We start from the raw sequence: 15,274 nt of genomic DNA on the forward strand, positions 1-15,274 counted from the left end.
TTTTTAATAGTTTATTTAGTGGGTTATTTAAGTGATAAATATCTCTTAGCCTTTGTCTGGAAAGTTATTTATCTTCAGTCCTGAAAGATAATTTATCTACTTTAGAGTTTACAGTCATTTCTCTTCAGAAATTTGAAAATATGATTCCATTATCATCTGAATTCTATTTTCTTGATGCCATTTATATTTTATTCTTTGATGCATATAACAAACTACTCTCAAAATGTAATAGGATTGCTGGGGCACCTGGATGGCTCAGTTGGTTAAGTGTCCTACTCTTGGTTTTGGCTCAAGTCATGATCTCACGGGTTTGTGGGTTTGAGTCACACATTAGGCTCTGCACCAGCAGTCAGGAGCCCTCTTAAGATTCTCTCTCTCTGCGCCTCCCTTTCTCTCTCTCTCAAAATAAGTAAATAAACTTAAAAACGCATATAATAGGATTGCTTATTATTAAAAGCAGACTGTGTTTCCTTTTTTAGAAACCATATTAAATGCTTTTTGTATAAAACATTATGACTTCTTTTTAGACCCACTTCCATGTTTTATTACAGGCACTAGCTTTGCTAGCATATTTTATATTATTATAAATATTAGTGCTCATTTCTTTAATATTGATGAAAAACTCTCAATACATGTTTTGAAATGTGGGATGTTAGTGTTCCTGCCAAATCCTAAAATAAGGTATAGATATAATATGTATGTATGATATACACAAAAGAAAAAGCAGGAAGAGGTCTTCTGTACCAACTATACAAAGAACCATAGTCTGGAGTTTGTCATTATGCTCTTTATCTTGTAAAAGGCAAGTCAAAGAAAATTCTGTATTTTATGTTTAGAAAACTAAGAGATGATATTAGGGAAGATACTAACAAGTTATAATGTACTTATTGAAATATAATGTAACTTTGCATACACTATACTCTTGTATCATAATATTTGGAATTTATTATGATTTCATTATGATACTTAACATAGCTCTTTAGACAAGGTGGTCAAATTCCCTATCTTAACCTGATGCTAGTAAACACATAAGAACTTTCAAGAATTTTTGTCTTCTGTCATACATGATTATTTTGTCATTTGTCTCTCTTCTGTAATTTACTTTTGCTTTATGTTCCTGAATTTTAATCTCAACTGGTATGCTGGCCTTTGTTTTGATAACTATTTGCTGTGAAGACAGAATTTCATTTTTAACAAATATTAGTATGGTGAATATTCTGTTTGTTATTTATAGTCTACTTCAATAATTTCTTTCATCACTGCCACAACATTGAGCCATTGATTATATTGTACTCTTTAAAATCCTTTGAAAATTAAATCTTTTAGATTTGATGCATAAAATTTATGTTTAATAGCTCTTTCTCACTAATTGCAATAGTGTTAATTATATTGGCCAAAATGTTAATTTTTTCTTTAAAAAATCAATAATATACATCTTGCATACATATTAACACTTATATCCTGTAATCAACTCAGTCATTGTTACAATGTAATTACTGTTAATTTAGATAGTCTCTAATCAATAGTGTCTCATAAAATGTAATCATTTTAAAATCCCATATCTATGTAAGAATATGAGTAACATAAGAAAGAGTTCTTTCCATTAAGGTTATAGTTCAGTTTCTTGAACTTCAAATACCTGGTTCTTATTAAGTTCCATATCATAATAGGTCCTGAGAAATGTTAGTGATTATATAATTTAGTTGTTTTAAGAACAACATTGTTACAAGGTATATAGGTGATTATCATGTGAATGTAGAGGAATGGCTTTATCAAAAGTATCTTCATGGCCTTATGGGTATTGAAAATGAGACTGCAGAAAAATATTGTAGGAATAATGGAAGTCCTTTTACTATGGTCTATACAATGTGGCATGTCACGGGAACCAGTAGTTCCTGCAGAAAAAACTAGAAACAGATGGAAGACTTTAGCAGAAAGCATATTATGTGACAAAAGTTTACTTATGACTCTCTCCTCATTACTTAGAGTTTAAGTTTGTTTAATCTTCTGATACTTTGACTTTCTTCCTTCTCCCTTTCTTCTTGTCCCCCAGGAATGACGATGAAACACTGTTAACTGTTCAGTAGAGGAAACTATGTTTCAAAGGGACCATTAAAATTTATTTTTCATTACTCCCTTGTTGGAGTTGTAAACAATCTATTAAAAAGTTTTTCTTTTTAAATAGGATAACTTTTTTTTTTCTAAAAGAAGCTTAAGGGTATTTATAATGACACTTAAAAAAATTCGTTTGCCACTCTTGCCTCCATTAGAGTCTGTCTTGCATCACACATTTAACTTGACAAGATTTCTGTGAATTTAAAAGATACGTATTTTTAATATTTGAAAAAAAACCTCTCAGGAAATCTTGTTAAGACTAGTTTCATACAGAAAAATCTCTTGGTGATGTGAAAAAACCGTCTATTTTATTTTGTGTATTTTATACATTTAGATATTTGAACCTTCTAATTGGTCACATAAATTGTTTCCTCCAAAAAGGAAACATTAAAGTAGCTTCTTCCTGAATGATACACTTACTAGTTTTCATTTAAATGTCTTGAAGAGTTGCCCAATTAGCTCATCATATTGATAGAGTATTTCAAAACTTGAGTATTTACCACAATTTACTTATTTATTTTTATAATCATAGGACATTTTTTGGTTTCTTTAAATGGAATATAACCTTTAAAACATTTTTGTAAGAAATATTTGTAATCACAAGTCAAAAATTCCTGCCCGTATGCCACAGTTTAAATTTTTTGAATCCCCTGGGACTATCTTGCCACTGGACAGAGTGGTAAAATGATTTTAACTTCAAGTTTTGCAAGCATAGTGTATCTTATATTTATCAGTTATTACATTAGTAAATAGATGTGATCCATATTTTTTTCTGTTAGTGAGGGTGTCAAACAGGGTAACACAGAAAGTAATATATCAATATGAAATTGGAAACTGATTTCCAGCTTGGACTCCAATCAGGATGTGACTCTTTCCAGCAGTGGAATTATATTAATCATTATTTTCTTTATCAGCAAAAACAAAACAAACAAACAAATATGGATTATGACAGAGTACATTGACCGGAGTCCAAGCACTTAGATTTTGGGATAAAAAGTGATTCATCGGGGAGCCTGGGTGGCTCAGTTGGTTGGGCGGCCGACTTCGGCTCAGGTCATGATCTCGTAGTCCGTGAGTTCGAGCCCCATGTCGGGCTCTGTGCCAACAGCTCAGAGCCTGGAGCCTGTTTCGGATTCTGTGTCTCCCTCTCTCTGACCCTCCCCCGTTCATGCTCTGTCTGTCTCTGTCTCAAAAATAAATAAATGTTAAAAAAAAATTTAAAAAAAGATTCATCAATAGAGGGGAAGAGAGAAAGAGAGAGGGAGAGAGGTGATAGGTCTGAGAATTAAAAGAAATTCAGCTGGGGATGCTCCTAGGTGGCTCAGTCAGTAAAGTGTCTGACTTTAGTTCAGGTCATGATCTTACGGTTCGTGATTTTGAGCCCCACATCCAGCTTGCTGCTGTCAGCACAGAGCCATCTTCAGAGCCTCTGCACCCCTTTCTCTCTGCCCCTCCCTCACTCATGCTCTCTCTCTCAAAAATAAATATTAAAAAAAAGTTCAGCTGGGGGATGCCTGGGTGGTTCAGTCGATTAAGTGTCCAACTTTAGCTCAGGTCATGATCTCACGGTTTGTGGGTTCATACCCCGTGTCGGGCTCTGTACTGACGGCTCAGAGCCTGGACCCTGCTTTGGATTCTGTGTCTCCCTCTAGCTCTGCTCTTCCCCCACTCTTGCTCTGTCTCTCTCTCTCAAAAGTAAATAAACATTGAAAAAAATTTTTTTAAAAAGTTCAGCTGGAACAAAGTTTGCAGAACAGTGGGAAGAGGTAAACATTGGTGAAAGGTGGGGCTAAAGAGTTATATAGGATCTAGATCTTAGAAAACTTTTCAGGTCATTTTAAGATATATTTTTTTACTGCTTTTATCGAAGTATGATTGATAAACCAAAAACTCTAGATATTTAATTTGCGCAACTTGGTATGTTTGGAGATAACTACATACTTGTAAAACCATCATCTCTATCAATACCCTAGACTTATCTGTCACTTCCAGAAGTTTTCTCCTTCCCTCTTTGGTTTTTCTTTTTTTGGATGTTTCATTTTTGTGAATTTTTCCATTATTCTTGTAGCTTTGTATTGATGTCCTTGCATTTGAAAGTGCATTAACCTCTTCCAGTCTTTATAGACTGATTTTGGCAAGTAATGACTTTCTCCTGCTGGATCTTCAGACAGGACTACTTCCAGGATCTCTGTCAGATGGGGCCGGATCTGGGTCACAGGGCTGCTTCTATGTCTGCAGTTGGGTTTTTGGTTGGTGGCCTTGTTACCAGGAGTTTGTACATGTGTGGCTCATGCTGGGTCCCTGGGTGGATGGGACTTGTGTTCAAACAAGGGGATGCTTCCAGGTCCTCAGTCAGAACTGTGGTTGGGATGGAGGCTATTAGTAGGAGCCATTTGGGTGTAGTTCCTGCCAGGTCTGCTTAAGAGCATTTGCTGGACTAAGAACACACAGTTGCTGGAGCTGAGTCTCCACATGGATAAGGCGGCTTCTGGGTCTGCCAGGTCCACAGTTGATGGTCTTTCTACTAGCGTGTTGGCCTGCTTTCTCAAACAACTTTTCTCAATCTTAGGCTCTACTGATATGTTTCATATTTGTAACTGGATCCTGAAACTTGTACAAAGACACTTTGCTCTGTGGATGGTTACCAAATCTGTTTCTGTGTAGGGACTAGAACTGGAGACCTTCTATTTTGCCATCTTGCTGGTGTCATGCTTTTATTTTAAGAATTTTGGAAATTATCAAAAGAACAGGAGGGAACCTGTGAAGAAGAAACATTTTGTACTGGGAAAATGGCAGGAAGACAATATGGTAGAAGATAACATGATGAGTGAAAGAAACATGTTTTACTTATTACATTTAGATGATAACACTGTGAAACAATTCAGAGGGAAATTTAGGATCCAGATCTTACAGATTTTGATTCATCATTTTATGGTGATTCATTGAAACAATGAGAATGGATAAGTTTGCTGTAGGAGATAATACTGGAATTTTAGGTAGTGAACATTCTGTGGAGGCACATTAGCATCATGTCACTGTGTTTGAGGCAAACTTCTGAAGCAATTTTTTTTTCCACCATGAAATCCTTCATTTCATTAGATGGGTAAAGATGATTTAAGTATCTTTTTATTATTACATGTTTGCTATTCTTGAAGTGAATGACATACACTTGACAAAGTGCTGGGCTCCAGTATTTCTAAATCATTGGTGTGATAGTGAGGACACATAATTTTTAAAATGGCCTGAACTTCTTTTATATAGTTATAAGAGTAGAATTTGTCATCTATTTTGGGGATAGACACTCTTTTGAGAAGGACAACAATGAGGACTGCTTTTAGTTGTCTACTCATGTATTTTTATAGGGTTAAGCATAATGCTCATAGAGGAAGGAAATAAATAGGACTCAGCAGAAGATGACTAGCTGGGAGCTAAACAGGGAAATGGCTTTAAGAGGCCTTGTGAGGAAGTATATTTAAGAGATACTAGGAGCAGTAATAATTCACAATTAATATTTCCTGTGCCCCCCCCCCCCCCCCCGCATCACTTTATCTTATTCTTAAGCTAAGCAGTCTGTTTAACATGACAACCTCTTAAATGTGTGTGTGTTTTGTATATACTCTTCGGGGTGTGAAATGGGCTGTGGAGAGCTTAAATACAATGAGAAATAATTATAAGATAATCAGAAAAGTGATAGAGAAGCACAATAGAGCAATCCGGAGAAAAAATTACTAAGAACTAGGAAAATATAAGAAGCAATATTTGCAAGGGGGATACATTGTGTGCATTCATGCAAAATAAAGTTTATATTATTGTGATTTGGCACTAAAGGAAGAGGTGAATCCTGAATGCTGGAGACTTTGGGACCATCAGTGATTCTTAAAAATGACAAGTTTTTGAGATGGAGGATGAAAGAACAAGAGTGAGAAAGAGATGGAAGTAGAGAATCACAAATGACAGGAGGAGGGAAAGATATAAACAGTATTAGAAAGAATTAGATAAAAGGGATATACAGAGGAAAAGTTAGAAGTAGGAGCTAGTGAGGGAGAGAGAGAAGATGAGGTACATAAGAGAATGCATTAATAAGGATTTATATGGTTATAAGCAGTGGAAATTAATTCAGTTTATTTTAAAGGAAGTTTATTGTCTCACATAACTGAAAAGCCCAAGCATGAATGTTTTTAGGCCCACCTTGAACCAGGAGTTAATAATGACATCAAACCACCCTAATTCCTTCCCTCAGCTCTACTTTCCGCTTTGGTGATTTCATTTTCAGTCGGGCTCTCCCCATATATTGACAGAAATGGCCAGGAGAAGATCCAGATACATGTTCTACCTGTTAGAAATCCTTTGAAAAAAAGAGTGACTTTTCTCTGACACTCAGGCACCATTTTGGCAATTAAGTATGATTAGCATGGCTTAGGTCATATAGCTACCCTGAATGAATCACTGTGAGTAGGAGATGTTCATTTTTCATTGGCCCAATCTGTGTTTCATGCTTATCATTTGATTCAGAGAATGTGGCCAGCCTCAGCCAACTATGGACTGAGAGTGGGAGAGAGTGGATTTCTTAAAATAAAAAGATGTGTTCTTTTATTAGATGAAAGGATGCTGGACAGACCAAAATAATATATACATATGTACCTTGAGGAGACAAAGAAGATAAAGAAGAGAGCAAAGAAGAGAAAGATAAAAGAAGGAATAAGGAGAAAAGAGGGGTGGAAAGGGAAGACAAGAGAGAGAGAGAGAGAGACAGACAGACAGACACATAGAGACAGAGAGATATTCATCATGAACAGCATCCATCATGACCTCTGTGGGACCAAGAGGCATAGTTCCATATAACTAGAAGGACTGCTACAAAGATATTATATGAAAAGGTTTTCATGGACACTTTCTATTGTATAAATGAGAGTTCCACATTTGGCTTTGCAAACACAATGCTCTCATCATACTGAGTTCTGCAACTTCATCTGTGACTACCAAAAATACATCTTTTCCCCAAATGTAGATACTACATGTCCTAAGCACTTTCATATTTTCCGTGAGTGTAAGTGTCTACTCAAGACTTTCTTCATAACCTCTTTCACCTTCTTATTCCTCAGGCTGTAGATGATGGAGTTCAACACCCAGTGATCTCATCAAACTTCATGTCCTTTGACTTGGGCTTCATGTACATAAAGAGGACTGAATCATAGAGTAAAACTACTACAGCAAGGTGGGCTGAACAGGTTGAAAAGGCTTTCTTTCTCCCTTCAGTAGAGTTAAGTCTCAGGATGAAAGAGAGTATAAAAGCACAAGAAATAAAAATTAACAGTAGGGAAGTCACTAAGAAAACAATACTTGCCACTGTTATGATAAGCACATTGATGGAGACATCTGAATATATGAGTTTAAGAAGGGCCAGTAACTCACAGGTAAGATGGTCGATGACATTATTCCCACAGAAAGTCAACACCATTGTCAGGACTGTTTGCACTGTGATCCAAGACCAAGCAGCCATGTGCACATAAAGCCCTCTATTCATGATGGTGGGGTACCTCAGTGGCTGGCCGATGGCCACATACCAATCATAGGCCATCACAGCCAGGAGGATACACTCAGTGCAGCCCAAACCAAGGAAGACAGCCATCTGCAGAGCACAGTCAATAAAAGAGATGGATTTTTCTCTCAGACCTTAATGTGAACATCAGAGGAATGGATGATGATGTATGACAAATGTCCAAGAATGAGAGGTTCCCAAGGAAGAAGTACATGGGGGTGTGGAGGCAAGAATCTAGGGTGTTGATGATAATCAGGAGACTGTTTTCCAGGGGGATTATCAGGTATCATGAGGCAGAACATGAACAAAGAAAGCTGGACCTCTTGGTATTGGGAAAGTCCCGCCAGAAAGAATTCAGTCACAGCTGAGTAATTTCCCATCTCTAAGTGTCCATGTCACTTGCAGAGTTCAGATAAGTATATGACTTCAGGAAATTTAAATTTATAATTTAGTTTAAATATCACTTTAACCTATAAAATTTTGATTTTTCATGTAGCTCTGGACATCAGGAAAGGTATGGATACAATTTTGCCTTTATTGATGCTGAAACTGAAGCACTGAGAGAGAGTCAGTACTTTGTAGGGCCATGCAGTATCAGGGGCAAAGATATCAATGACCCTAAGAATTGTGCTGTGAAGTGTCAGGTCTCTAATAAAATAATAGGGACAGCATAATTCTAAATTTAATTTTTAATTTTTTAAATTTATTCTTTTTAAATTTTTTAAATGTTTATTTTTTTATTTTTGAGAGAGAGAGAGTGAGCGAGCGAGTAGGGGTGGGGGGCAGAGAGAGAGGGAGACACAGAATCCGAAGAAGGCTCCAGGCTCTGAGCTGTCAGCACAGAGCCTGATGCAGGGCTCGAACCCACGAACTGCGAGATCATGACCTGAGCCAAAGTCGGATGCTTAACCGACTGAGCCACCCAGTAGCCCCCATAATTTAAAATTTAGATATAAATCTCATTATTAATGAATATTCTGAAATAAAATCATTTAAAAATGAAGCTGGTCTTATTTTAAAATAACGCACCATATACAGTCAGCACCATGCCATTTAGCTTTGCATGTGACTTTCGGAGCCGAGGTTGGTTCATGGTAAGATGTGGGAAAGAAATAACTCTGACAATTTGTTGTGAGTATTAAATTACATAAGATATCTGAGGTGCCTATTATAATATACACGGTTAAAACTTTGTAATACTTTTATAATTATATTGTTGATCATAACTATTATGTCTCTTGACTAGCTCAGAAAGAAAGAATTACGTAGTGTGTTTAAGGTGATAGCACTGCCCCCGCAGTTATGCACCACTCCAGGGATTATCCAGAATGACAAAACAGAAGAATTCCCCTCAAAAAAACGTCCAGGAAATAACAACAGCTAACAAACTGATCAAAAACGATTTAAACAATGTAACAGAAGTGAATTTAGAATAATAGTCATAAAATTAATCACTGGGCTTGAAAACAGTATAAAAGACAGCAGAGAATCTCTTGCTACAGAGATCAAGGGACTAAGGAACAGCCAGGAGGAGCTAAAAAATGCTATCAACGAGCTGCAAAATAAAATGGAGACAACTATGGCTCGGATTGAAGAGGCAGAGGAGAGAATAGGTGAACTAGAAGATAAAATTATGGAAAAAGAAGAAGCTGAGAAAAAGAGAGATAAAAAAATCCAGGAGTATGAGGGGAAAATTAGAGAACTAAGTGATGCACTAAAGAGAAATAATATACGCATAGTTGGTATTCCAGAGGAGGAAGAGAGAGGGAAAGGTGCTGAAGGGGTACTTGAAGAAATAATAGCTGAGAACTTCCCTGATCTGGGGAAGGAAAAAGGCATTGAAATCCAAGAGACACAGAGAACTCCCTTCAGACGTCACTTGAATTGATCCTCTGCATGACATATCATAGTGAAAGTGGCAAAATACAAGGATAAAGAGAAAATTCTGAAAGCAGCAAGGGTTAAACGTGCTCTAACATATAAAGGGAGACCTAAAAGGCTTGTGACCGATCTCTCTACTGAAACTTGGCAGGCAAGAAAGGAATGGCAGGAGATCTTCAATGTGATGAACGGAAAAAATATGCAGCCGAGAATCCTTTATCCAACAAGTCTGTCATTTAGAATAGAAGGAGAGAGAAAGGTCTTCCCAAACAAAAACTGAAGGAATTTGTCACCACTAAACCAGCCCTACAAGAGATCCTAAGGGGGATCCTGTGAGACAAAGTACCAGAGACATCGCTACAAGCATGAAACCTACGGACATCACAATGACTCTAAACCCATATCTTTCTATAATAACACTGAATGTAAATGGACTAAATGCGCCAACCAAAAGACATAGGGTATCAGAATGAATAAAAAACAAGACCCATCTATTTGCTGTCTACAAGAGACTCATTTTAGACCTGAGGACACCTTCAGATTGAGAGTGAGGGGATGGAGAACTATTTATCATGCCACTGGAAGTCAAAAGAGCTGGAGTAGCCATACTTATATCAGACAAACTAGACTTTAACTTAAAGCCTGTAACAAGAGATGAAGAAGGGCATTATATAATAATCACAGGGTCTATCCATCAGGAAAAGCTAACAGTTATAAATGTCTATGTGCCGAACACGGGAGCCCCCAAATATATAAAACAGTTACTCATAAACAGAAGCAACCTTATTGATAAGAATGTGGTAATTGCAGGGGACTTTAACACCCCACTTACAGAAATGGATAGATCATGTAGACACACGGTCAATAAAGAAACAAGGGCCCTGAATGATACATTGGATCAGATGGACTTGACAGATATATTTAGAACTCTGCATCCCAAAGCAACAGAATATACTTTCTTCTTGAGTGCACAAGGAACATTCTCCAAGATAGATCACATACTGGGTCACAAAACTGCCCTTCATAAGTATAAAAGAATTGAGATCATACCATGCATACTTTCAGACCACAATGCTATGAAGCTTGAAATCAACCACAGGAAAAAGTCTGGAAAACCTCCAAAAGCATGGAGGTTAAAGAACACCCTACTAACGAATGAGTGGGTCAACCAGGCAATTAGAGAAGAAATTAAAAAATATATGGAAACAAACAAAAATGAAAATACAACAATCCAAACACTTTGGGACGCAGCGAAGGCAGTCCTGAGAGGAAAATACATTGCAATCCAGGCCTATCTCAAGAAACAAGAAAAATCCCAAATACAAAATCTAACAGCACACCTAAAGGAAATAGAAGCAGAACAGCAAAGGCAGCCTAAACCCAGCAGAAGAAGAGAAATCATAAAGATCAGAGCAGAAATAAACAATATAGAATCTAAAAAACTGTAGAGCAGATCAACGAAACCAAGAGGTGGTTTTTTGAAAAAAGAAACAAAATTGATAAACCTCTAGCCAGGCTTCTCAAAAAGAAAAGGGAGATGACCCAAATAGATAAAATCATGAATGAAAATGGAATTATTACAACCAATCCCTCAGAGATACAAGCAATTATCAGGGAATACTATGAAAAATTATATGCCACCAAACTGGACAACTTGGAAGAAATGGACAAATTCCTAAACACCCACACGCTTCCAGAACTCAATCAGGAGGAAGTAGAAAGCTTGAACAGACCCCAAACCAGTGAAGAAATTGAATCAGTCATCAAAAATCTCCCAATAAATAAGAGTCCAGGACCAGATGGCTTCCCAGGGGAGTTCTACCAGACATTTAAAGCAGAGATAATACCTATCCTTCTCAAGCTATTCCAAAAAATAGAAAGGGAAGGAAAACTTCCAGACTCATTCTATGAAGCCAGTATTACTTTGATTCCTAAACCAGACAGAGACCTAGTGAAAAAGAGAACTACAGGCCAATATCCCTGATGAATATGGATGCAAAAATTCTCAATAAGATACTAGCAAATTGAATTCAACAGCGTATAGAAAGAATTATTCATCATGATCAAATGGGATTCATTCCTGGGATGCAGGGCTGGTTCAACATTCGCAAATCAATCAACGTGATACATCACATTAATACAAGAAAAGAGAAGAACCATATGATCCTGTCAATCGATGCAGAAAAGGCATTTGACAAAATTCAGCAACGTTTCTCAATAAAAACCCTCGAGAAATTCGGGATAGAAGGAACATACTTAAAGATCATAAAAGCCATTTATGAAAAGCCCACAGCTAACAACATCCTCAATGGGGAAAAACTGAGGGCTTTTTCCCTGAGATCAGGCACACGACAGGGATGCCCACTCTCACCGCTGTTGTTTAACATAGTGTTGGAAGTTCTAGCATCAGCAATCAGACAACAAAAGGAAATCAAAGACATCAAAATGGGCCAAGATGAAGTTAAGCTTTCACTTTTTGCAGATGACATCATAGTATACATGGAAAATCCGATAGACTCCACCAGAAGTCTGCTAGAACTGATACATGAATTCAGCAAAGTTGCAGGATACAAAATCAATGTACAGAAATCAGTTGCATTCTTATACACTAATAACGAAGCAACAGAAAGACAAATAAAGAAACTGATCCCATTCACAATTGCACCAAGAAGCATAAAATACCTAGGAATAAATCTAACGAAATATGTAAAAGATCTCTATGCTGAAAAGTATAGAAAGCTTATGAAGGAAATTGAAGAAGATATAAAGAAATGGAAAAACATTCCGTGCTCATGGATTGGAAGGATAAATATTGTCAAAATGTCAATACTACCCAAAGCTATCTACACATTCAATGCAATCCCAATCAAAATTGCACCAGCATTCTTCTCGAAACTAGAACAAGCAATCCTAAAATCCATATGGAACCACAAAAGGCCCCAAATAGCCCAAGTAATTTTGAAGAAGAAGACTAAAGCAGGAGGCATCACAATCCCAGACTTTAGCCTCTACTACAAAGCTGTCATCATCAAGACAGCATGGTATTGGCACAAAAACAGACACATAGACCAATGAAATAGAATAGAAACCCCAGAACTAAACCCACAAATGTATGGCCAACTAATCTTTGACAAAGCAGGAAAGAATATCCAATGGAAAAAAGACAGTGTCTTTAACAAATGGTGCTAGGATAACTGGACAGCAACATGCAGAAGATTGAAACTAGACCACTTACTTACATCATTCACAAAAATAAACTCCAAATGGATAAAGGACCTGAATGTGAGACAGGAAACCATTAAAACCCTACTGGAGAAAGCAGGAAAAGACCTCTCTGACCTCAGCCGTAGTAACCTCTTACTTCACACATCCCCAAAGGCAAGGGAATTAAAAGCAAAAATGAACTATTGGGACCTTATGAAGAGAAAAACCTTCTGCACAGCAAAGGAAACAACCAACAAAACTAAAAGGCAACCAACGGAATGGGAAAAGATATTTGCAAATGACATATCGGACAAAGGGCTAGTATCCAAAATCTATAAAGAACTCACGAAACTCCACACCTGAAAAACAACCCAATGAGAAAATGAGCAGAAAACATGAATAGACACTTCTCTAAAGAAGACATCCGGATGGCCAGCAGGCATATGAAAAGATGCTCAACGTTGCTCCTCATCAAGGAAATACAAATCAAAACCACACTCAGATATCACCTCACGCCAGTCAGAGTGGCCAAAATGAGCAAATCAGGAGACTATAGATGCTGGAGAGGATGTGGAGAAACGGGAACCCTCTTGCACTGTTGATGGGAATGAAAATTGGTGCAGCCCCTCTGGATAACAGTGTGCAGGTTCCTCAAAAAATTAAAAATAGACCTACCCTATGACCCAGCAATAGCACTGCTAGGAATTTACCCAAGGGATACAGGAGTACTGATGCCTAGGGGCACTTGTACCCCAATGTTTATATCAGCATCTCAACAATAGCCAAATTATGGAAAGAGCCTAAATGTCCATCAACTGATGAATGGATAAGGAAATTGTGGTTTATATACACAATTGAGTACTATATGGCAATGAGAAAGAATGAAATATGGCCCTTTGTAGCAACGTGAATGGAACTGGAGAGTGTTAGCTAAGTGAAATAAGCCATACAGAGAAAGACAGATACCATATGGTTTCACTCTTATGTGGATCCTGAGAAACTTAACAGAAACCCATGGGGGAGGGGAAGAAAAAAAAAAGGAGGTTAGAGTGTGAGAGAGCCAAAGCATAAGAGACTCTTAAAAACTGAGAACAAACTGAGGGTTGATGGGGAGTGGGAGGGAGGGGAGGGTGGGTGATGGGTATTGAGGAGGGCACCTTTTGGGATGAGCACTGGGTGTTGTATGGAAACCAATTTGACAATAAACTTCATATATTGAAAAAAAAGGTGCTAGCACTAAAGTTTGAGCCTATAATGGGCATACCTTGAATATTTTCTCTTCTCACATGGGTAGTGTATCTATTCTTCTTTCAAAGACCAGTCTAGAGTTAACCTGGAAACATTTGAGATTGGTTGCAAGGAGCTTTCAGAGGTTAACGAGTCTGTGTCCACATTTAGTGCAATTTTTTCAGAGCCTGGAATTTCTCCTCTGACAGTACAGGTCACTTGTATTCCTAATACTTCCTAACACGTGTATTCTTCTCAATTCTGTAATTCTTTTAATTTTTTATCATCAAAAAACTGTATGCATTTTTAATATTTTTTTTCAGGCAAGTAAATTTAGTATAGTATAATACTCTATAATACTAGTATTTAATGATAAGTCATTTTTTCTCTTAATATTCTTATATGGTATGTTGGAATATATCTCTGTGTCTTCTATATTATTTTTATTTTATAGAAAGAAACCTTCCGATAATGAATATATCAAATGTGCTTATAACAGTGCCTTTCATAAAGATTTTATGTATGTTGGTTTGTATTAGTATGACTGAATCAATAGTAGCTAGCTAGTATTTATTGAGAAATAACTGTGCTAGGCACTGTTATAAACATTTTACCCTATTGGCTCATTTAATATCCAGTGCAGTCCGTGAGGTAAGTAATTTATATAATGGCAGTATAAGATGCTATTATTATCCTCATTTTACAGAGGAGCAAACAGATAAATGGAAGTTAAATAGCTTCCCCAAGGTCATATAGCTAGAACCAAGATTTAATAGCTGGCAGTCTAGGTCCAGAATCAGCCTTCTGATCACAACATTTTAGTACCTATCACAGATCCTCTTTTTTTTTTTTTTAACCTCTGAAAATTACTATTCAGTCCTCAGGTGTGTTGAAATTAACATTCTTGCCTTACTTGCTTTTTCTGATTCACCTTGGTCTTTCCATTTTGTAAGTTCCTATGATATATAGTGTTAATACCATATGAAGTCTCAGCTGTGCTCGAATTGTTTTGTATTTGTCTGATATATTACTTTCAAGAAGACTCTCCTGAAACCAGATTGTCATCTCTAAATGTCACTAATATAGAAGTTCTGGATCTGTTTCTGACCCTTCTTCTTCATGCTCCTCAATAGCCATACTGAACTTCTCACAGTTTACCCCAAACATCATTCTTGTTCTTCGTTATGTTTTCATACTTTCTTAAACTGGAAAGGACCCTCCCTGTTATTATCTTTCTCTAGAAACCCTTCCTGAATTAGTTTGGGTAGGATGCCCATTTTGAATGCTTTCACAGAACTGGGCTGACCT

At 37.0% G+C, this 15,274-nt stretch overlaps 1 protein-coding gene and 1 pseudogene across 2 annotated transcripts in view; one reads left to right on the forward strand and one right to left on the reverse strand.

Moving 5' to 3' along the window:
• Positions 1-15,274, forward strand: part of LOC131491562 (olfactory receptor 13C9) — a 244,472-nt gene that overhangs the window by 94,806 nt on the left and 134,392 nt on the right. The gene's annotated exons all lie outside the window — the stretch shown is intronic.
• LOC131491572 (olfactory receptor 13D1-like) lies at positions 7,027-8,037 on the reverse strand (annotated as a pseudogene).

Source organism: Neofelis nebulosa, chromosome 12 (genome assembly GCF_028018385.1).
Source record: "Neofelis nebulosa isolate mNeoNeb1 chromosome 12, mNeoNeb1.pri, whole genome shotgun sequence".
Lineage (NCBI taxonomy): Eukaryota > Metazoa > Chordata > Mammalia > Carnivora > Felidae > Neofelis > Neofelis nebulosa.